The 22,243-nt window shown below is 42.1% G+C and overlaps 1 protein-coding gene, 1 long non-coding RNA gene and 1 pseudogene across 7 annotated transcripts in view; 1 reads left to right on the top strand and 2 right to left on the bottom strand.

The window, feature by feature from the left end:
* The window catches only part of Rnf216 (ring finger protein 216), a 139,583-nt gene extending 128,092 nt beyond the window's left edge, over positions 1–11,491 (bottom strand). For all 5 annotated transcript variants that reach the window (XM_040278660.2, XM_078023642.1, XM_078023643.1 and 2 more), the window contains exon 1: positions 11,352–11,491. The gene's annotated coding sequence lies outside the window, so the exon portion shown is untranslated. The remainder of the gene's footprint in view (positions 1–11,351) is intronic.
* On the top strand, positions 11,482–19,436 carry LOC120887667 (uncharacterized). 2 transcript variants are annotated; one of them, XR_013426804.1, is made up of 5 exons: positions 11,482–12,060; positions 13,060–13,194; positions 14,686–14,832; positions 15,206–15,278; positions 18,811–19,436. It is a non-coding gene; the product is annotated as an uncharacterized LOC120887667 (long non-coding RNA). The 2 variants fall into 2 exon arrangements; XR_013426803.1 differs by having other exon boundaries at positions 14,686–15,278.
* A 1,869-nt stretch (positions 19,437–21,305) lies between these two features.
* LOC101964512 (cell division control protein 42 homolog pseudogene) lies at positions 21,306–21,938 on the bottom strand (annotated as a pseudogene).
* Positions 21,939–22,243: the final 305 nt, after the last annotated feature.

The raw sequence follows: 22,243 nt of genomic DNA, 5'->3' as shown, positions 1-22,243 counted from the left end.
ACATAAAAATAAAGATACTGTGCCCAACTACAACTAAAAAAAAAAATTTTTTTTTAAATAATAGAAATAAAAATAAAGCATAAAGTCACCTGTGCAATAAAGAGATTATTCCAACTGGGGGAGGGCAGGTAGTTAGCAAAAGTTTAGCATGTATAGCTGTATTCAAGCTAAACCAAGGGCTGTGCTTGATTATGATTTAGCCTTTAAAAGGATAGTGTTGTGGTGTGAATTGATAAATATAATCAATAAGAGTGTATAAGAGTGTATAAATTATAGGTTATAGATTAGTAAAAAACATAGATTACAGATATGATTTTGATAAATGAGATAAGACAATTATGAAGAACTGTCATAGACAGGCCTAAGACTCCAATTTGCTGCCTTTTAAAAAATCTGTTACAATAGCTGTTTCTGAGGAACTGAAATAAAAGCTGTTTTCTTATAAAAATTGTTTTATGTACTTTGTACCCCACTAATTGTACCCTACTCAGGATGCAGCAGTAGTCATGGGTGAGCTACATCCTGGATTTGAGTACACTTGTGGGTCTACATGACTTTGACATAGATTCTCGCCTCCACTGACCCCTACTCAAACCCAGGATACCGCTGTCTAGCACCTGCTTGAACCCAGGAATGTGGTCAACTGAGTTGCAAAGCTGATTGCTTTATTCTAGATTCTGTACTTGCTTGCTTGATAACTGAAAAATTCTGGTCCTGCTTAGGGCTCACAGGTTCTGCTTACTATTGTTTTAATTACTGTGCTTGGCTTGCTTACATGACGCTAAGCAAGCCACTGAGTTGTGGTTTTTGTCCATACATTCTCAAACAACAGACCAGGAAGCTGCTGTTCTCCTACAGAGATTCAGTCTCTATGAGTGGGCGACAGTCCCTGGCCAAGTAAATAACGCTCTCATTGATTTTGAGTTCGGACTTGAAGTGTTTTCTGATGGGCTCCCCATAACAGATAACAGCTTTCATCTAGGGCTCTGGGAACCTTGAATCACCAGATAAGAAGTCTGCATACCTTGCTGAAGAGATTACATGGAGAAGACGACAACTGAGCAAGCACAATGTTCTAGCAATCTCTGACAAAGCATGTGAGTAAAGAAGCCATCAGAAGTAGATCCTTCATCCCTGGCTACCTTACTTGACAGAATGTGCACCAGAGAAAAATGGCCAGTGAGTCCTTCCCAATCTCCTGATTTTCATAAAACTGTCAATTAAATCATTATATTAAGCCAATAGTTTTGGGGTGGACTGTGATATGTTAATAGTTAACTGAAAAAAATGTTATTTTCTAGCCAATGGGAAGCAATGAAACAAGGGCTGAGCATTAGGAAAATCAGTCTAATTGCAATGTAGAAAATAGTCTATAGAAGACTATTGCTGGTGCAAGAAAATCGAAGAAACAAGAGCCAATAAAGTCTGAACTACAGATAAAAGTATGGCAGTGGGATGGATGGATGGATACAAAATATTGACTGCAGAGTTAGATTCAATGGGATTTTTGTACCTAACTGGCCATCTGTGCAAGAGGAATATCAAAAGCCAAAACTGAACTACTATTGAGTTCAAGAGACTAGGGAATGGTGATGTTACTAAGGATGACAAGAAGGCAGATAAATTCAGATTAAGAAAATACAATTTGTTAATTTTAACATGCAAACAAAACAAGTCATAATAAAAGATACAATTGTGCAAATACTTAGTCTGGAGTTTAAAGTAGAGTTTATAAGAGCTCTAAAAATCCCATTATCGGTGTGTTTCTACAATAGAAAAGGATTTAATTTGAAAATTAGATTTGCTATCTACAAGTGTATGGGATGCTGAGTTCAATGTAAAACATTTAAGATTTTCTTCAACTGAAAACTGATTTAGAAACTGGAACAGGTATGTAAGCACATTCTTCACGTGGGACAAAAAATAAAAGTTTACAATGATCTTTTTAGATCTTAGTATTAATAACTGAATCATCTGTGAGCTTATAACACCCTGACCCTTCTATGCCAAGTACTTCTTTTTTTTTTTTTTAAGAGAGAGTGGGAGAGAGAGAGAGAGAGAATTTTTTAATATTTATTTTTTAGTTTTCAGTGGACACAACACAATATCTTTGTATGTGGTGCTGAGGATCGAACCCAGGCTGCACGCATGCCAGGCGAGCGCGCTACTGCTTGAGCCACATCCCCAGCCCCCAAGTACTTCTTAACAGGCTCTATTTCTCGACATATTTTCATAGAGCACTGAGTGATTTTTAAACCATGGATGTCACCATGGCAGAACCAAAATCCTTACCATGGCATATAAAGTGCTGTATTATGCAACTCTTGCTAACATGGACCCTCCCATGCACCTTGACCGTGCCATAGTCCTTTCTTTCACTTCAGGCTCTTTACTGACTAGATTACTCTTCTTTGCCTATCTCCTTGACCAAATTACCTCTATTCATCCTTCAGTTCTTCACTTCCTCAGAGAACAACTTTTCTTGTCTATCCCTAGGTGCTCCCCTGCTTTTTATTATTATTATTATTTTATTTGTAGATAGACACAATACCTTTATTTTGTTTGTTTATTCATTTTATGTGGTGCTGAGGATCGAACCCAGTGCCTCACACATACATGCTAGGTGAGCACTCTACCACTGAGCCACAACCCCAGCCCTCCCCTGCTGTTTTTATTCACACAATATCCTTCACTTCTTTAAAGTACTTACCACATAACAATGTTGTGGTTATTAGGGAAACTATGCTTAATACTGGTCTTCTCCATTAGAACTGAAGTTCCAAGGGGCTGGAGTTGTGGCTCAGTGGTAGAGTGCTCACCTAGCATGTGTAAGGCACTGAGTTTGATCCTCAGCACCACATAAAAATAAATAAAAAGGTATTGTGTCCAACTACAACTTAAAAAAAAAAAAAAAAAAAAAAAAAGAACTTAAGTTCCAAGAAAGCAAGACTTGCATCTTATTCTCTTCCAAAACCTTGGGGCAGTCTTACCACCAGGGACACAGTAATAGTTTCATAAGTGCTCTCTGAATAAACAGAGAACATTCACAGACAAGACAGGATAATTAGGAAAAAGAATCCTAAGACTAAACTGAGTTCTAGTTCCAGCTGACCCTTACAAACTTTGTGACCAGGAAAGGTATTTTTTAGCACTTCAGTCTCTTCCCTTTTAAAATTAAAGACAGTAACGAAACCTATGGCATTAACAGGATTAAGACTTGTTATATGTAAAATACTTAAACAACTGTCTGGTACATAGCATCATCATGTTTTGTTCTGAAAAAACAATGACACTAATTCAGGTGAAAATTAGTTATGTTGGAAAGATCTAGAATACATTTAAAGCCTAAAACACAGTAAATACATTAAACAGTAGCTCATAATATATAGTTAGTAAACATGACTCTCAACCATTTCATAAACTTTCAGTCTCTCTGACTCATGGTTCAACCTTCTTTATTTCTCCACAGGGGCTTTAAGGTTCTCCTTTATTAGCTACCAGTCTTTGGAATGAAAACCTAAAGCCACTAATGAGGATTACAAGGGTCTGAAATCTAGGTCCAGGACCTCCAGCCATTTCCTCAAATTTTTCACCTTTCCACCTCTAGACACCATAAACACAAACCCCCAATGCAAGCCACTTCTTAACTGTCTCCTTCAGGCAATCTTGAAGTGTGTCATAAAAAATCTTCTTCCTTTTCTTTTTCCTTCTTCTTTTTCCCTTTCCTCAGGTATGGTATGAAGGATACAGAAAAATCACATGCCTCAGGAGGACCTAGGCCCTGAGCACAAACAATTTCCCTTAATAGATAATTGTTCTTCTGGTTGCTCAAGGCCTCTTTCCCTGCCACTTCCAAAATTTCTCCTACTATGACTTAGCCAAAATTCACCTGCCTACCAAAAGCCTGCCAAAAGTAGTTGTCTCCTCCCATAATCTAGTCTTGCTAAACACTACAAAACTCTGACTTTTCGGCAGGCCCATCATTTTCTATCTTGAAAATGCACCCCTCCGATGCCTGGCTGACCACTGTTTAACAAAACGCATTGCTGATCCTTTGAGGTCTGATCCTGCTTCAGTCACTTTTGCTTACATTTGGTTCCTCACCAGGAATGGGAGTAAGGTGACCCTTCCTTGTCCTAAGGAACCTCCTTCCTAACAGTCACGTTAAAGGGCTAGCCAATGAGACCTTAGAAGTGACCACTGATTGTCTGGCACCCCATGGTTCTGAGGTCAGGGAACCTCATGCAACTACGGCTGAATTCCCAGACGGACTACCCCCACTTTCCCTCCCATCCTGTAGAAAGAGCCCCTTTATACCCTCTGTAGTCCACTTTAGCTAAATGGCAGCTGGTATGTGACTTGAAACAGATTCCATTTTTGAGCTAGGTTTTTACTGCCTTATCGCTATGTAGATAGGGCAAAGATCTGTACTGGATCCTTTATTGGTGTTGGAGGAATCCTCTTTCTCTCTCCTCTCCAATCCCTCCCTTCCCTTACACTAATACTTCCAGATCAGAGACCACATTTTGCCATTTTGTTCCTGCATGCAACAGCCAGCCTTCTCATTCTCTGAAGAAGTAAGACCCCTTCTGCTTTCTTGCAGAAGGTGCCCTTTCTAAGACCTCTGCCTTTGGCTTGTCTGGACCCTGGGGGACCCCACCATTAAGATTGTAGGGGAATACTCTCTCATTCTTTGGTGGAATTCTTTTGGGGATGTGAAATATTAGGGTGGAAGCCCTAGTACAGACTGCCACCCAGGTCAAACCTCTCCAACATGGGAGCTACCCAGTACATTCCTCAGAACTCCCCTATAGATTGTCCCTTAAGAAATTTTAATACTTTCCATTTCCAAATTGACCTCAAAATGAATGGCCTCATTAGGCTTAGTACCCAGGACCTTTGATCAAAAAATTTTCCAAGATTTGGACAATTTCCTCCAATGAAATGACAAATGGCCTGAGGTTCCCTACCTTCAAGCCTTCCTCTACATTCGCTCAAAGTCCTCACTGTGCCAGACCTGCTCTGCACTATAGCTCATTCTTGCTCACAACTCTCTTCCTCCTTCACTGCCCCCAAATAGCAGATGGACCCCCTCCTTACAGACCCCAGGGCCCCTTTACACCCTCATCCAATCATCCTCCTCAAGGCACCTTGGCCCCTTTGTCTGCCCCCCATCCAAATACCTTACCCACGTTCCCCCTCTCCCTTGCTGTCATCTCTCTTACATGATCTAAAAGTCTTCTTCCAAAGCATATGTCCCCTTTGGGACATGGCCAGGGCTGAAGGAATGGTCCTATTCCATGTTCCCTTTTCTGTGACAGACATGTCCCAAATTGAGAACAGACTAGGTTCATTTTCTGAAAATCCTACTAAGTTTGGAAAAGAGTCCACTAAACTCCAACACATGATTACCTGCCTCCTTGAGGGCATGATAAAAACAATTCTTATACCCTGGTTAATAAGATCAGGGAAATCACGTAAGGATCTGATGAAAATCCTGCCTTTTTTTTGGACCAACTTACTGAAGCTATTAAATACCACCCTAGACCTCAATACTCCTGCCAGTACTCTTTTTCCATGTCCAAATTATTGGTGGATCTGCACCTGATATCCATAAAACACTTAAGACAGCTAGAAAAGGGTCCCAAGACTCTTTAGCAACTACTCTGGATACTTTTCTTTAACAACTGGGAAGACAAGGCCAAAAAGGAGAGAAAAACATCTTAAAGCTAAATATCAACTCCTGGCCTCAGCCATCTATAACTCCAGAAAGGCCCCTGATGCTTGTGGCCTTACCAGATCCTCCAACCCACTTCCCAGGCCGTTTCTAATGCGGGCTGACAGGACACTGGGTACAAGCCTGCCCTAACCCAAGGTTCCCCCACCAATCCCTGTCCCAACTGCGGACAACACTGGAAAATGAACTGTCCCCAGGGAAGGATACCCATCACTGTTGGGAACCATCTATGAGCCATGTGTGAATTGACCAATGTCTGAGTCATTGGGCAGAGAAGTCACTCCTTGGGGAATTAATAGGTGGAATCCCCCAGTTTCGAGAATGCCAGAAATCATGCTGGCACCCTAACCAAGCTCACAGCTCCAAGTTCAAAAACAGCCTCCCAGAGATAAGCATAGCCTGCCAAGTGCCAATTAACTTATTTACTGCAAGACCCCTGCCACAGCAAGAAGTGCTGAAACAAACTCCTCCCACACTGAAACCTTACACCTACCAATCCCTTTTGATCTGTATTGCTCTAAATAAAAAGCAAGCACTAGCTTTTTCTTGGTTAGAAGATAGACCCCTCTGGTAGGCTCAACAGGTCATGCCCTTGCTTTAAAACTATTCTTGGCTTTTTATTTTTATTTTCTGATATATTACTTTCTTCTTTTTTATTTTTAGATGTTGACGGACCTTTATCTTATTCATTTATTTACATGTGGTACTGAGGGTCGAACCCAGTGTCTCACACATGCTAGGCAAGTACTCTACCACTGAGCCACAACCCCAGCCCTGATATATTACTTTCATGCCTTTTATTTTGCAGCCAGCCCAGCCCACCCCTCCAACAGGTACCCATTCCCTTGCCCATGTAGGATGTGAGCAAGAGTTCCCCTTGGTACAACCTGCTTTTCAAGCCCCCTACAGTGATTAACTGAAATGAGGGGGCCAGGACTGCACTGCCCCATCACCTCGGGTGATACCTCACAGGAGTCCCAGGTTACAGGGATGGTAAACAGCCAAGTGGTTTCTTTTGTGGTCGACACTTGGGCGAGTCTTTCCCTTCTAACAAAATGACATGGACCCTTTCAAAGAAATTACCTCCATTATGGGAGTCTCCAGAACTCCTATATAGCCATTAAAGACACTTTCTTTACTTTTTTGTACATTTGGATCCCTTACACTATCCCACTCCTTCATCATCATGCCACCTTGCCTTGTCCCCCTACTGGACCAAGATTTCCTCCATAAACTGAAGGCTTCCATCTCCATTCCCCATTTACAATCCACCACCATTTTTTAAATACACTCCAGCCTAGTCTGCTGTTCCCCCTAAGCCTCGTGATCATCCCTTACTAGCTGGAATCAACTCCACCATCTGAAACACCTCTCAACCCAACACTGCTAATCGCCACCCCCCTATTCAAATCCAACTAAAAGACCCCTCATTACTTGACCTTCTCTCAATGTCTTCTAACTTTCTCAACTCTCATGTGTTTGAAGCCCATTATCTCCCGTTTACTACAGGCTTGTCTTCTCCCACCAACACACTTTGCTCACAACTCCCCCATCCTCAGAGTCAAAAAACCCAATGGCCAATTCCAGCTAGTACAGGACATCAGAAAAATCAACCCCTATACCCTTCTATCTCATATCTGCCCCACACCACCCATTTTTCAGTGCTAGACCTGAAAGATGCCTTCTTTACTATTCGCCTCCATCCTGTCTCATGCCAACTTTTTGCCTTTACCTGGACTGACCCACACACTAATTCCTCTCAGCAGTTCACCTTGACTGATCCCCCACCAGGCTCTCCAATACAACCTGGCAACTTTGAATTTATTCTCCAGCCATCTCATACAGTATGTAGACAAACTCCTGCTCTGTAGCCCCTCAATTGAACCCTCCAAACACCACACTACCATTCCTCTCAATTCCCTGGCTTCCTGGGGTGCTGGGTCTCTCAATCCAAAGTCCACCTCTGCTTCCCTCAAGTATAATATTTAGGCATTCTTTTAACCCCCACCACCTGTACCATAACCCCAGAAAGACTTCAAGCATTGAAGGATATTCCTTTACCTTACTCTAAAAGAGATATGCTAAACCCATCCTCTTTAGATTTATAGTATTCTCCAATAAATTTCTCAATCTTGTACCACCTGTCTCAAAGCTAATCCCAATTCCAATGTGAGACCACCCCCATTTCCCACACATCAAGTTAGGGGAGCCCTTCCTGCCATGGACTGGCAACTTAATTTTACCTAAATGTCCCCTGTAAGAAAAATTAAATATCTCCTAATCTTTTTTTTAATATTTATTTTTTAGTTTTAGGTGGACACAATATCCTTTTTTTATTTTTATGTGGTGTTGAGGATTGAACCCAGCGCCCTGCGCATGCCAGGCGAGTGCGCTACCACTTGAACCACATCCCCAGCCCACTCTCCTAATCTTGGCACACAGCTTTACTGGATGGGTCAAGGCCTTTTCAACTACCAATAAAAAGGCTTCTATAGTTGCAACCCTACTTTTCCAAGAAATAATTCCATGTTTTGGTTTACCTGCCTCCCTTCAGTCCCAAACCCATCTCCTCTATTACCTAAGAAGTAGCTAAATTTTTGCATAGAAAATGACACTTCCACATTCCCTATCATCTGCAGTCTTCAGGAAAAGTTGAAAGGACAAATAGGACCTTAAAGGCAATCTTAATCAAACTAGCTATAGAAATCCTTTTGGATTGGAGTAAGCTCCTCCCTTTAGCCCTTCTCAGACTCTAAGCTCTCCCCAAGAAACCTCTCATGATTAGCCAATTTGAACTCCTTGTCCCACCCACCATTCAAACTCAATCACCAAATATTCTTACAATGTTGTGAATCCCCCCCTGGCTTATTTCAGGGCCACCCTCTGGAAATATGCCCTGTCCCATCTTCTCCAGTTGCAATCTCCAGAAGCCTCTCCTCTTATTTCTATAGGAGACCTGGTATACCTTTCTTCCCTACAACCTACAGCCCCCTTACAAGAAAAGTGGAAGGGCCCCTTCAGGATTATTCTGACTATCCCAACTGCAGCCAAATTAGAAGGCCAACCTTCTTGGGTACACTTGAGCAACTTAAAGCTCATTCCTGGTAATGCCTCTTATCAATCTATTTCCATAGGCCCCACCTGACTACACATGTCCCGCCTTTCAATTATTTCCAAGGAAGGAGCTGATTCTTCTCCTGGATGCCACTTTCTCAGACATCCTTCCACATTTTTAAAATAATTCTCAGAGACAAATTATATTTATCATATTCACTACCCCTTCATCTTTGCCCTTTCCAAATGCTTGACCTCATGGGAACTCTGGCTTCAAGGAACATTCCTTATCTGACTCCCACTCAAATCTCCCTTTTCTCTTTGTGCTTTCTATATATCATCTTTGACTTTACAAACAGTCTCATACTGGACATCAGGAAAATCTACATGCCTAAAACAATATGGCCAAGGTCTGGCTTGTCTCATCAGTATACTGCTAGGAGAGTCACCATGTACCCATTGCATTTCTAAACAAGGAAACACGGAAACTGTCACTGACTAACTTATCAACATGTCAACTGCTATGCACGCAGACACATCCCAACTCTCTGCTCTCAAGAAAACAAATGATACTGGATGGGCTAGAGCAAGGGAAACAACACCGGATTTATATGCAATGGGTATGCTGGACTTATCACACCCACCTCAGTACGTCTGATGATGGTGGGGTCCAAGATCAGGCCTCACGAACCATTCTTAGAACCACAGATAATACAGAAAGATTTCTATCCTACCAGAACTCTCTTGCATCTCCCTGATCTTATTAGGCCATATACTTTGGACTCCCAAAATAACACATTCATCAACTTAAACTGATCAACTTCTAAATCTCACCAATCCACACTTGGCCCAAGATTGTTGGCTCTGTTTGCAGCCTGGTCTCCTTTGGTACTTTGCCAGCCCTATAAACATGTCTGGATTAAGTTATCATTGGATGAATTCCTCAACAGTAGGCCAAAACTCAATGGGGTCCAATTGTTTCAAACTGCCCCCAATGTATTGTAACTTTATAATACAAATTCTGATCATCTTTAAGAAGACAAAATACAACAATATTCAACAGCTCAATCCAACCTCCATGCCCCCTACCTATCCCACAACTTCCTTTCTATGTGGGACCTGCATTTACCCTTGCCTGCCAGTAAATTGGACCAGTCTTTGTACTTTAGTATTCCTTACCCCTCAAATTGATATTCTAACAAAAGTAGTGGTCTCCTCCCATAACATGGTCTTGCTAAAACATTATAAAACTCTGATCTTTACTGCATCCTCCCACCATTTTCTACCTTGAAAATGTGTCCCTCCAATTCCTGACTGACTCCACTGCTTAATATAAGGCATTGCTGATCCCTTGAGGTCTGTTCCGCTTCTGTCTTTTTTGCTTACTGGGTAAAGCATCTATTCTTTGCAGGATCCATGTATCCAGCTCAGCTGCTACCAGGCACTTACCTTGGTGCAGGTGTGATTTACAAGGTCCTTCACCTGCAGCCAGAATTCCCCAGTCATGCAGGGAAGATGGGCACCCTGGATTGCCCAGGGTTTCAGATCATCAGTGGATGTATAACAGTGGTCCATTTTATGCTTGGAATATAGCCCTTGCTGCTCTGCCAATGCAATTTATTTTTAATGTGGATGGGTTTCTTTCTCTTCCTCTCCCTCTCCCTGATCTTAGGGGAAACAGGATCACCTTTCTTTCCCATCAAAGGCAGTTATCTGTCCTTGAGCACACACCCACCACAGGAATAAAGTAATCTACACCTTAGGGATGGTGCAGAAGACCTCAGAAATGACTGTCTCCCAAATTAACAAGTGAATTACAACTCCAGACAGAGAACACGTGGAATGTGGCCTTTGAGTCACCTCTTGAAAAGCCCCTTGCTCCTGCAGATGGGCAAAATCACAGCCTTTGGGACAGGCGTCCCCTGTGTTTCCCTTTTGCTAGCAAAGCAATAAGGCTTTTTCCTTTTGCTCAAAACCGTGTCCTCGTTATTGGATTTGCATCGAGGACAGACGAAGCTCAGGAGCCACCTCCCACGCAGGCCTCGCTGCCCGCCAGGCACGTGCCCAGGGCCAGCGGGAAGGCTGGCTGTGCTGGCGCTCTCCTCTGCACTGGAGCCCTATCTTCGCCGTGGTGGGCACCGGGCGCCAACTTGCGCCCAGATTACGAACGGCAGCCTTCTCCACCGCGGCTGTAGTTCAAAGTCACAGTCCCTCTCCTTTCGCTTCTCCAGGCCGCAGTCGGTGCACGGACACCACTCCTCCGGCGGCCTCGCGCCAGGAAGAGGCCGTGACGGGCCACCGGAGAAAGCTTGGTTTCTAGAGTGGCCGTTCCGCGCAGCAGGCTGAAGGACAGGCTCACGGAACTTCCCCAAGCGGCGGCGGAGGCTCTGCCACCCAGCCTCGCCGCCAGGCCCCCGCCCCTAGCCCGCGCCCAGGACTCGGCGGCCCCGTGCCCTCAGCGCCCGCCCCCACCCGGGGCTTCGCGGAGGCGCCGGGCTGGGAGACCGCTCGCCTCACAGGGCTGCCGAGCGGCCCGCGCGCGCCCGCAGGCGACACTTACTCGCCCCTCAACCAGCCGGCTCGTGAGACGGACTAGGTGGCCTCCGCACCGCGACGTTCAGTCACCACGAGCGGCCGCCGACAGCTCTGTTGCTGCCGCCGAGGCCGCCGCTGCTCTCCTTCCGGCCCCTACGCAGCGTCACCTCGCGCCTGCGCACAGCGCCCCCTCCCGACTAGCGACAGGAAGAACCATAGAGGCAAGCTGGGTGCGGGGGAGGAGGGACCCAAGGAACGAGACCATAGAGAGGTCTGCCTAGCCGGGCCTCCATCTGGTTCATCGCTGCATATACTTGACTCTCCCATCAGGCGGGAGGACGAAAGGGACAGGGACCCTCGAGACCTTGAGAGGATCTCTATCTCCTTCGAGTTAAAAAGGGTAGGGGCAGGTGGCCGTAGAAATTGACTGGCTGTCCACTTTTTTGAGCCTCTAACATACACACTCTACTTCGTTCCTATATCCGAAGGGCATCTTGTGTGCCAAGCCCTGTTCTAGGAATTGGGGATAATGCGATAAAGAGGGTCCCTGTTCTTACAAAGTTTATGTTTTTTTAATTGGTAAGTTAATAATCAACTAAAATCCAGCTCAGGCAGGGTGTATTCAAGGACAAATACAGCTGGGATGGAGGAATAAAGCCAAGAAAGGAATAGAAAGCTGTCAGGAGAAGCATTTCCTACAGAGAGAACACTGGAACAGAAAAGGAGGGAGCCAGGTGACCTTTGGAGGGGATAGAAAAAGCAAAGGCCCTGACTTGGGAATATGACCTGTAGGTTGGGAAAAGAGCAAGAATGCTAATATGAGGGCAGTGCAGTGATTGGGTAGTGGTGGTGGTGTAGAGAGTGGGGTTGGTGAGGTGGCAGCCACCCAGTCATAAAATGTCTTATGGATTTTATTCTAAAAGTGGTGGGAGGCTACTGGAAAGTTGGGAGCAGGGGTCTAAGTTAATCACCTTGTTTTCCAAACATCATTTTGGTTTCTATTTGAAAAGGTACACATGATAGTAGAAGCTTTACAGAGAAGCAGGAACAGGGGCAGGAAAGCCTATTAGGAAGCTACTGCAGAAGTCTAAGTGCAGAAGTCTGTGTGACTTCTGCAGTATGGTCAGGGAGGAGGTGGTGAGACAAAGTCAGATTAGGGATTTTGTTTTTAAGCAGAGAGGATTTTTTATAGCTTTATTTTGTTTATTTAATTTGTTTACATGGTGCTGAGAATTAAACCCAGTGCCTCACACATGCTAGGCAAGCTCTCTACCACTGAGCCACCACCCCAGCCCCTAGAGAGGATTTTTGATGGAGCAGAAGTAGGATTAGAGAGAAAGGAATCAAAGTTGATCATATATGGTTTTTGGTTTGTGCAACTGGGTGAATTGTGGTTCCACTCAATGATGTGTAAAAATGTGGGAGAGGGCTGGGGCTGCAGCTCAGTGGTAAAGTGCTTGCCTCACAGGTGTGAGGCACTGGGTTTGATCCTCAGCACCACATAAAAATAAATAAAGATACTGTGTGATCATCAACTAAAAAATATTTTAAAAATGGGGAAGAAACATATTTTGTTCAGGGTAGGTTGAAATGAGCATGTTTTGGACATGTTAATTGCCAAGTAGACCTTCAAGTAGGCAATTAGATCTATTTAGAGGCCAGAGATTTTAATTGGGGTATAAATACTGCATGTTCTCATATAAATGTAGAAACTAAAATAATTGATCTCCCAGACGCAGAGAGTTGAATAGTGGTTCCCAGAGGCTGGAAAGTTGCGAGGATGGGAAAGATGGAGAGAAGATGGTTAACAAGTAGAGGAGTGCAGCTAAATAAGAGGAATAACTTCTAATATTTTATAGCACATTCAGGTAACTATGGTTTACAATAATTATGTGTTTCAAAATAGCTAATAGAGAGAATTTTGAATATTTCCAACACAAAAACATAAATGTCTGAGGGAATAGATATATAAATGACCCTGATCTGATCATTACATGTATATATATATGTTGAAATGCCACATTGTATCCTAAAAATATATGTGTATGTATACAATCACTATGTGTCAAGAAATTTTAAAATATTTTTAAAAATGGGTGTCACTGACATATAGATAATATATAAAGCTATATGACTGGTTATGTTTATACCTAGGAAATGAATGTAGACAGAGGCAGCTTGGGGTTGAACCCAGGGTCTAGGAGGGGGATGATCTGAAGGAGGAGAAAAACCAAAAGAGTGTTCTAGAAGCCAATGGCAGCATTCCATGGAGAATGAAGTGAGTGGTGGTGCTGGAGCTACTCAGAGACTTAGAAGAATGGAGTTGGACCTCAGTGGAGCAAGAAGGGCCTGTAGCTGAGAGTGAAACCAGGGAGAGTGTTTTGGAATTTTGGGGAGAAAGAGTGGAGGGCGAAATGGCTAGCAGAATGTAGTCAGTATGCTGAGCCTGGAATTTTGTGATCATAAATTTAACATGAGGCCAGGCTACAAGGGCAGGATCTTTCTCCAGCCATCTGCTCAAATGCAAAGGAAGAAATCTGGAGAGACAAAAGGCAGGCAGAGGGAAGCTTGAAATTGAAATTTTGGAGAGAGTGCAGATGTTGGTAATGATAGAGTGTTATAGGTTGTGATTATGAGTGGGTGACTATAAAAACCCGTTGTTTTGGGTCTCTGGTGGATATGCCAGATTAGTAGAGGGGAAATCCAGATCACTGAAGGGAGGGAACAAGAAACTAAGAGGCCTGGGTATGGATGGATCATTTAAGAAGATGTTAACTTATCAAGAAAAATGGCAAAATTGGACGCAGCGTGGGCAACAAGACAGGTTATAAAAATCTTCAATGACTGAAAGGGAGTTACCATACTTTAGTCCATTTTCTGTTACTATGACAAGCTGTCAGAGTCTGGGTAATTTGTAAAAAATAGAGTTTGTTTGTCTCACAGTTCTCATATCCCAAAACATTGTTCTGGTGCGTGCTTTGTATCTGGTGTGGGCCTTGTTGCTGTATCGTAACATGGTGGAGGGCATTGCATGGTGGGACACAACAAGTGTGCTAACTTTGAGTCTTTCTTCCTCTTCTTACAGAGCCACTAATGCTTCCAGGGGGTCCCCAGGTTCCCACCCTCATGACCTTCTCTAACCCTAATTATCTTTCAGAGACCTACTTCCAAATACCATCAACATGGGAATTCAGGGATGAGGTCTCCAACACATGAACTCTTGGAGAATACATTCGAACCATTGCAGAACAACAGATAGATGCATTCGAAGAGAGTAGTAGAATCTGATGGCAAATGTTTCCCAGGATTCAAGTGATTGTCATTATTGTTGTTTTTGTTTTGCATTGTTTTAAATAAAGTAGGAGGAACAATAGTCTGGATGCAGCAATGTCACTCTAGGACAGTGAAACATGACATGGCTCACACAGAAGAGAAAATGACCACTAAGGAGAGGTACAGGAATTTATGCCCTGAGAGTGACAGCCGTGTTCCAGTGAAGTAAGAAGGTACATCTGTTAAAGAAGAGGAGCAGGGGCTGGGGATATGGCTCAAGCGGTAGCACGCTCGCCTGGCATGCGTGCGGCCCAGGTTTGATCCTCAGCACCACATACAAACAAAGATGTTGTGTCCGCCAAGAGCTAAAGAATGAATATTAAAAATAAATTCTCTCTCTCTCTCTCTCTCTCTCTCTCTCTCTCTCTCTCTCTCTCTCTCTCTCCTCTCTTTAAAAAAAAATTAAAAAAGAAGAGGAGCAGATGTGAGGATTTTTTAAAAAAAGTTGAATTTATTAATTTTTTCCAAAAACATGTACGTTTAAGAAGAATGATCAAGTTGTATCATGAACTGGAAGGTGACTTATTAATTCCCTTTCTTTTCCAGGCTGCTTAGGTCCTCCAGGATCTAGATGAAGCTGAGCTGTTCTTGTCATGGAGGAAATCAGTACTGAACTTAGGTGAGATGCTATTGTGGGCAGGTGTCTTGAGTACCAGATATCCTCTACCACCTTGGTGTTACCTACACCTGGCATAATATAGACATATCCTGGGGGAAAGAAGCAGGGTGCAGAGATCACTCAGTGGCCTGGGATGTAGGTTCTGATTCCTCCATGTATTAGGAGCTCAAGAAAAGAGGTTAAATCAAGTCCTAGGGAATTAGGAGAGTTATATGATCTATACTCAGGAATTTTGTGCACCGAGATTCACACAGAGAAGGTAAGGGAAGCACAGAAGGACCAATAGGTGAGGGCTGAGTCCTGAGATGTAAGGGTCAGAAAGTGCTGTAGGGATTAGGTGGGCTTGATAGACAATCAACAGGATCAAGTCACACAGGTGATCAGACTGGCCCTGTTCCACCTTATCAAGATGCCACAGCTGATTCCACACTCTCCATCTCCTAAGAGCAAAGCACCAGAGCCCAAAAAGGCCAGACTTTCCCAAACTTGAGGCATCTGAGCGGGTCCTCAGCAATTTTGGCATATTATTAGTAATTATACATATTATTAGTAATATTATTGCATAGACTGGCGTGTTATTCATTAAAATACATTTATCTCCAAAGGTAACTTACTCTCCGCTTCCAAAAGAAGAAAACAGGTCCTGCTTTTCATAAGCAGAAAGTAACTCTAAAAATATTCAGTGAAAGAAAAGCTACTGAATTAGAAAAATTTATAATTAGCCCTCATTTCCAAACACATCAACTGCTTTTAAAGGAAGAAAATCCCTTCATCGGCATCCTCCTGCCTCAGCTGCTGGGATTACACGTGTGTGACACCTTGTCCAGCGGGAATAAGCTTCTTGGTAGGAAGAATGAAATAGTCTGTGATAAGTCGAAATCAAAGGGATATTTGTTCCATGTTGTTCAGTTTAAGGTAAAGATGAAGTTCTATGTCAATAGGGTCTTTTGTTTATATTAATTTTTTTAAGCAAAGAGTTGACATTTTTTAATATTTATTTATTTTTTTTAGGTGTAGATGGATACAACACAATGCCGTTACTTTTATGTAGTGCTGAGGATTGAAACCAGGTCCCGTCTGTGCTAGGCCAATGCTCTACTGCTGAGCCATAGTCCCAGCCCTATATTAATGTTAACTAGCACCAAGAACCAGGAAGGACCAATGATATCTAACTTGCAAATTAACCTATTGTCAACAAGAGATGTCGAGCTATTTTTCTGGGTTGAGGCATGGAATGCCATCTCTGAAAATCCGTATCATATATCTGGCTATAATTCTATATAGTTATAGCAGAAAATATGGATCAAGCACTCACCACCCTAGAGCTTGCCAGAGACTGTGGCTGTCATTTACATACCTGGATGAGTCATCATGTTGCGATATGATTTCATTCTCTGATCACACTTAGATTAATGTGCAGCCGACCTAAAAAAAAAAATCACAGAAATAGGAACTAACATTATTCCCAATTTGTGTATTGTTGTTCTGTTCTCAAGAGCTATGAGAGTATTGCTATCCTCTTTATCTAGATGAACCTGTGCCGGTCTTGTCATAGAGGAAATTATTCCTGAATTCAGGCTGCTTTCAGAAGCAGCAATTTCCTGCCATTCTAGCCCATTATTTGTAAAAGAAGAAAAAAAAATCAATGTTATTGAAGTACAATTTATATATGGCACCTAGATTAAGTGTACCTTTCTATCAGTTTTGAAAAATTTATAAACCTGTGTAACCACCTCCATAATCAAGATAGAGATCATATCTATTGCCCCCAAATAGTCCCTGTGCTCTGTCATAATCTCTATGCTACCCCATCCTCAGTGCTGGGCAACCACTATCTGCTTTCTGTCACTTTGGAATAGAATTGCTTTTTCTATAGCTTAAGGTTTTTTTTTTGTTTTGTTTTTTTGGTGCTGGGGATTGAGCCCAGGGCCTTGTGCATTCGAGGAAAGCACTCTACCAACTGAGCTGTATCCTCAGCCCAAGCTTAAATTCTTAAGTAGTGTATATATTTTCTCTCAATCTCTGTTTGGTTTGTGTATTCATTTTGTTTGTTTTTTGTTTTGCAGTGCTGGGGATGGAACCCAGGGCCTCACGCACACTAGGCAAGTGCTCTACCACTGAGCTATATCCCTAGCCTTTTTATTTTCTTACATTTTTATTTTCTCAATGGTGTCTTTTGAAGAGGAGAGGTTTTTAATTTATACATATATGTGTGTGTGTATGTATATATACATACAGACACATATATATGTATAAAACTATATATATAGTTTTAAATTTCCATTTGATACAAAATATTTTCTTATTTCTTTTGTGATTTCTTGGTTGATCCAATAATTCTTCAGAATGTGTTCTTAATTTTCTTATTATTTGGAGTTTTCTAGAGAGCTTTCTCTTATTGGTTTCTAATTTAATTCCTTTGCGGCTAGAGAACACACACTGTCTGCTGTCACACTGAGAAAATTAGGGAGACTTGTTATGTAGCTAAGCATTTGGTCTATTTTAGTGAATTATTCATGTGCATTTGGAAAGAACAGGTATTCTGTTATTCTTCAGTGAGTATTCTATATCCATCAGCCGCATCAAACCTTCTGCATTCTTAGTGATTTTCTGTTCCCTGTGTTGGCAATTATTGAGAGAGGAGTCTTGAAGTCTCCAACTGTAATTGTAGATTTATCAATATGCATATAGCTAGGCCTTGCATTTTTATCAAATCCCACAGTCTGTGTCATTTAATTAAAATGTTTAGATCATTTTGATTTAATATAATTATTGATATAGTTGTGTCTAAGCCTAATATCTTACTATTTGTTTCCTATTTGACTCTTCTATTCTTTTACCTTCTCTACTCTTTTCCTGCCTTTATTGGATTTAATTAATTTTGAGATTTCCATCTTATCTCTACTAACACCTTATTAGCTATTATTTTTTGTATTAGTATTTTAATGATTTAACTAGAGTTGGTAACACAAAGCTTTTCCGTATTGCAACCCATCTTTAAACAACATTATACTACTTTATGTATAAGCTGAGACCTTTACAAGAATATACTTCCACACACCACCATTTTTTTTTTTGCTTTCATTTCCACATGTAATATAAACTCCACAATTTTGGCCTTTCCAAGAAATCAACGTCCTGTATCTTCCAGCTGCCCCAGCCTCCCTCAATGCTAATCTCTGTCTACTTTACTTATTAGGCTTCTGAGCTCTGATTAGGTTCTCCCTGGTTGTGCCTCTAGTCCGGAAATTGCTTCTAGGCAGGAAGCTGTAGAGATGATATGCCCCACCTCATCTGTTCTCTGCTTGTCTGGCTCCAGTCCTGATCTATGTGCTGTCCATTGTCTGAAACTGGAGTTTCATGTGTCTGCTCAGTTTTGTAGCTGCTCACTATCAGGGGACAATACTCATCCCTGCTCTTTCACCAGCACAGGGAATGGAAGTATCCGCTCTGCTGACCTTAACCTCATACTGAGCGCTCATGTTTTTGAAATCCCGGACTTAAATAGTACTTATATTATTTGCATTTGCAGTAAAATAGACAACCACCAAGATGCAGATGTACTTCAGTTAGAATGATCCTGCTCAACACCAGTGGTAGATAGACCTGCTTCGGAAAAACCCCTGAGCTGATCCAATCTCAAAGTGTTACAAGTGAGTAGAAAACAGGGCAAGCAGCCTGCCACGGTCACACAGCTGTCCATGACAGATTCTGTTCTAAAACCCAGGAGGTTTTCCAATCTCCAGTCCCCAATTTCTATTTTACTTGCTCATCACTTATTCTTCTGCCTTTTCCACCTCTGTCTGGAATATGGTTTCAGTGTTAGGAGCTTGGTCCCCAGGGTCACTTTATTGGGGAGGTAGTGGGCCCTTGAATAAGAGGGGCTAGTGGGGAGGTCCTTAGATTATTTGGAGGCATGCCCTTGGAAAGGGGTTAGTTAGTTCTGAGAGAGGGTTAAATAAAAACCCCACCCAGTTTCTCTAGTTTTCTGTTTGGCAGTGTAATTTCTTCTTCTCACGCGTGTTCCTGCCAATGCCATCTGCCATGAGGTGATCCTAGCCAAGAAGAGGTCCCTTATAGAGCCTGTGCCGTACACAATTTGGACTTCCAGCCTCCAAAGCTATGAGTCAAATAAACCTCTTGTATTTGTAAAGTTAACCTGCCTCAGATATTTCATTGTAGTAGGTGCAATAAAAAAGACTAACAGGACATCCAAATTTAAAAAGGAAGCTTAGGAAAGGGGAAGAATCAGGTGTTTGAGTACCTATTCTTCTTTTTTGGTCATTGTTGTTCATTCATTTGTTTTAAAGGGTTTTTGTTTGCTTAATACATCGGAAAAGAATGCATATAAATTGAGACATGAGGAAGCAGGTCAACACTACTGAATCTACAAAATTTAGCATTTGGGGAATGTGGAAAAGATTACCTCAACTTTTTTGAAAACTGGAAATTGCAACCAAAATAAGCTGCAAAAATCCCTTTTAACACTTATGAAGAGTCTCCACAAGAAATTTTCCTTGATTTTTATTAAACTAGAGAATCTCATCTATTCACTTTTCTGATGCAATACAGAAATAAAGGAATTCCCCTGACTGATCCTCATGTTGGCAAGCATTCTCCCTACCCTACCCACCCTCAGCTGCTGCTGCTTCTTCTTCTTCTTCTTCTTCTTCTTCTTCTTCTTCTTCTTCTTCTTCTTCTTCTTCTTCTTCTTCTTCTTCTTCTTTTTTGGTACTAGGAATTGAACTCAGGGGCACTCCATCACTGATCTGTCACATCCCCAGCCCTATTTTGTATTTTATTTAGAGACAGGATCTCACTGAGTTGCTTAGCACCTTACTTTTGCTGAGGCTGGATTTGAACTCATGATCCTCCTGCCTCAGCCTCCCCAGCCTCTGGGATTACAGGGCATATGCCACCATGCCTGGGCACCCCCAGCTTATTATTCTTTTTTTTAAATACCTTTATTTATTTATACATGGTGCTGAGGATTGAACTTAGCTCCTTGCACAGGCTAGATGATACTCTACCACTGAGCCACAACCCCAGCCCAAACCCCAGCTTCTTAATGAAGCAGGTCTACATCCTCAGATCTGTAAGGATTCCAGTCAGCAGGTATCTTGCCTTGTAGCATCACTCCTCATAGTTTCCCTGTTTGTGAGGTCTGCACTTGGGTTCTAGGAACACCACACATAGATCTGAGTTGCAAATCTATGGTAAGTATAGAAGACAATGACTGACAGTGAAAAATTACTCTCTAATTACAAGCTCAATCCATTTGGTGTATTTCAAAAAGTGCAATACTTTCCTTCATTTATCAGTGAGAGAAGTTAGAAATTAATCCCTGTCGTCCCCCGCAAAACCAGGAAATGGCAAACAAATTTCCTTGAAAGTCACATATAGAGTGCATCCTAGTCAAGAGAAGGGGCAAGACAGTTGCCACCAGCCTGCATGAGTTTCACCAAATACTGGATCTACTCAAGGCTGGAGAGAAGAGGCAACTTTCAAAAGGGAGTTTAGTATTAAATGATGCATTTACAATACTCCTTCTTAAGAGCTCCAGGTGGGGAACACATTTTCTAAACTAGATCTAGGAAGTGGAATGTGGAATCAATCTGTTCTCCTTACCTAAGGGCTGACCATTTATTAATGAATTAATAAAACAAGACTAAAAAAACAGTCCCCACCCACAATCCCCTCCCTCCCTCCCCCCTAAAAAGAAAGAGAAGGAGAAGGAGAAGAAGAAAGATGTCCCAGATTACTCTCCAGGTTGGAACCCTTGGGGAAAATTAGCCTGTCCCAAAGTCATCACAAGCATGCGTTGCTTTTAAACAACAACAACAACAAAAGTGGTGGGTTTTTTTTTTAAACAACTACATAAAAAACTAGTGCTGATCACTTTTCTGACAATACACAAATATATGGTATGGAGGGTGTGCATACCTATGGGCCTTGTCTCCCGTCAGTGCATGTGGGTAGGTGCAAGCCATTTGTCATTATTGCAGAAACGAATTTTAACTTTTAATCTTAAGTTTGATTTAAACGTTGCTTTTGTATGCTGCCGACACCAACTGTAGAGAAAGGTGTTCTTAGTATCACACATCTGTGGCCGTTTGATTCTGAAGGCTCCAGGGCAGCCAATATTGCTTCATGAAACACGTTCTTTAGACCTTTCTGTGTGTGTGCAGAACACTCCAGATATTTGACAGCTTTCAGATCATAGGCCAAGCTCTGGAGTGATAGACTTTTCTTTGTTCTTGGCAAGTTACTCAAGAGTAGAGGGGTTATCTCTGAGATTAATTTGGGTCCCAATGAACAAGAAAAAAGTTTTGGGGGCCAGTGGGTGAGTTATTTCAGGGACCCACTTTTCTTTCACATTTTCAAATAAGGATGGAGAGAGAGAGACCACTGAAAAACAGATCAGGAGATACATCTGTTTGTGGTTAACTCAGCAGCTGTAATCTGTCATAATCCTCTTGCCCTGTGGTATCAAAAAGTCCAAGAGTGTATGGCTCTCCCACCAATCAAAATTGTGACTGCATAGTTGTCAAAAACAAACGATACAGATTCAGATGGAGATTTGCTTGTTGTGTAGGCTATCAGGAGGAGTGTTTTACCAACAGTACCGTTGCCTACAACAACACACTTAATTGTCTGCATTGTAAAAATAGTTTTGAATCCTCTTTAATTATTTCAAATTTGATGTTGACCTCGGCGTCTCTGCCAGTGTGTTGGCAGTATTGTGCATGGTTTCCTGGACTGTCCAACAGGGGTATGCACCTTGAGTACCTACTCTTTGTCTATTGTCATTCAGCTATAAGATCAAATGCTATTATTATTCTTATAGAAACCTTCTCTGACAATTTGGGCTACATCAGTTTCCCCTTTGAAACTTCCCTTCATAGCGATTTACATTTTGCAATCATATATGTATTAGTGTGATTATTCAATTAATCCTCTCTTCT

Source organism: Ictidomys tridecemlineatus, chromosome 10, assembly GCF_052094955.1.
Source record: "Ictidomys tridecemlineatus isolate mIctTri1 chromosome 10, mIctTri1.hap1, whole genome shotgun sequence".
Taxonomy (NCBI): Eukaryota; Metazoa; Chordata; class Mammalia; order Rodentia; family Sciuridae; genus Ictidomys; species Ictidomys tridecemlineatus.
This window is presented reverse-complemented; position numbering and strand designations above follow the sequence as displayed.